Below are 2,459 nucleotides of genomic sequence, written 5' to 3' on the forward strand. Positions count from 1 at the left end.
ACTTTCGAAGGAACCTTGTAAAGCAGTCTATCAACACGCTCTATTCTGAAAACAAATACATGTCGCTGGAATTTTTGAAAAAGCATTTGAATCAAACACAACCTAAGACTATCAAATACATGCGCTGGAAATTTTGAAAAAGCATTTGAATCAAACACAACCTAAGACTATCAAAGTACACACTCTGGCAACTCTTACACTCTTTCGGGTATCGTTGTAAGAAAATTTCGGGGGAGAATAGTTCAGTACTGTGTGAACGCCCTGATATCGTTCGCTTGAGAAATTATTGTCTCAGGGTAATCAAGAAGAAACGCGAGGAAGGGTTCGAGCCAATGTACTTGGACGAGACCTGGGTCAATGTCTCGCTCACTGCCAGCAGTCAGTGGGTACCCGATGGGGGTGATAAGGGGTCACGTAGAAAGCTGACTCCAGGGAAAGGAGAGAGACTAATCATTCTCCATGCTGGCTGCTCCAGCAGAAGTCTTTCTCCCAGGCTGCGACTTGGTATTCTGGGCAAAGTCCTCAGATATAAAGACTACTATTCCGAGACGAATGGGGCGGTTTTCCTCGACTGGGTTAAAAACGGGTTGGCACCAACTGACAGTAAAGCCCCAACTGTCGAAAAGGTGATATAATATCATGGCTCGTCAAATTTCAGATCACACGGCCTTCAAAGGCAACGAAGAATCAGCTGTATGAGATCATAAAACCCACAAAGGTGAACCTTTCTACAAAGATGACAGTTACATAAAAAGTAAGTGTCGCGATATTCTGCGACGTCCACCCTATCACTGTGACCTTAACGCCATTGAAATGATATGGGGTATTGTCAAAGGAGATGTTGCCAGATCAAACACAACTTTTAGATTAAGGTAAAAATAGGTTTTGATTAAGGAACAAAATCACGACTGAAACTTGGCAAAACTGTGTCAACAATGTAGCTAACGCCATTGAACAAGGTTACCGGTCTCGTGATAGCTTACGACAGGCAACTGTGGCACTACTTGACATCCCTTTAAGTCGTGATTTGACACCACGACAGACGAGAAACCTAAAGATCTCCCAGAATAGATTTTGAGATGTCCCTGCCATGATTGGCTGTTCCGTTTCTGTGGTTTCACCTCGCCGACAGATAACAACTTTTGCGTTTTCAATGATGATAGTTTCTTACACACCTTTTTTGGAGGAAAGAAAGCTGCTTGGTATTAGTAAACGGTACACATGTGCACTATTTATATTTATGTGGCACATTTTGTACAATGATAAAATTTGCAATTCATCGGTCCGTTGATTGTAATGTCCTTGCTAGAGTGTGATAAGTTTTAGTTCAGATTTGCTGTCATTTCCTCGTTATCTGCTGCGTCCTGGCGTGTGTAGATCCCCTGTCTGAGCACATTTATGGGTGCACTCTTTTATTACCAGTTAGACTTCAGGTGTTAAGGAAGGTAAGGTAGGTCGATGATCTCTGTGTTAAAAGGAGTATGTCAACGATTCAGGGAGAAACAGATACTTTATACGCTACCCACAATAATTCAGGGAGAAACAGGTACTATATATACTACCCACAACAATTCAGGGAGAAACAGATACTTTATATATTACCCACAATAATTCAGGGAGAAACAGGTACTTTATACACTACCCACAACAATTCAAGGAGAAACAGGTACTTTATACACTACCCACAACAATTCAGGGAGAAACATATACTTTATACACTACCCACAACAATTCAGGGAGAAACAGATACTTTATATATTACCCACAACAATTCAGGGAGAAACAGGTACTTTATACACTACCCACAACAATTCAGGGAGAAACAGATACTTTATACACTACCCACAACAATTCAAGGAGAAACAGATACTTCATATGTTACCCACAACAATTCAGGGAGAAACAGGTACTTTATACACTACCCACAACAATTCAGGGAGAAACATATACTTTATACACTGCCTACAAAAATTCAGGGAGAAACATATACTTTATACACTACCCACAACAATTCAGGGAGAAACAGGTACTTTATACACTACCCACAACAATTCAAGGAGAAACAGGTACTTTATACACTACCCACAACAATTCAAGGAGAAACAGATACTTCATATGTTACCCACAACAATTCAGGGAGAAACATATACTTTATACACTGCCTACAAAAATTCAGGGAGAAACATATACTTTATACACTACCCACAACAATTCAGGGAGAAACAGGTACTTTATACACTACCCACAACAATTCAAGGAGAAACAGGTACTTTATACACTACCCACAACAATTCAGGGAGAAACATATACTTTATACACTACCCACAACAATTCAGGGAGAAACAGATACTTTATATATTACCCACAACAATTCAGGGAGAAACAGGTACTTTATACACTACCCACAACAATTCAGGGAGAAACATATACTTTATACACTACCCACAACAATTCAGGGA

The sequence above is a fragment of the Haliotis asinina genome, chromosome 3, assembly GCF_037392515.1.
Source record: "Haliotis asinina isolate JCU_RB_2024 chromosome 3, JCU_Hal_asi_v2, whole genome shotgun sequence".
Taxonomy (NCBI): Eukaryota; Metazoa; Mollusca; class Gastropoda; order Lepetellida; family Haliotidae; genus Haliotis; species Haliotis asinina.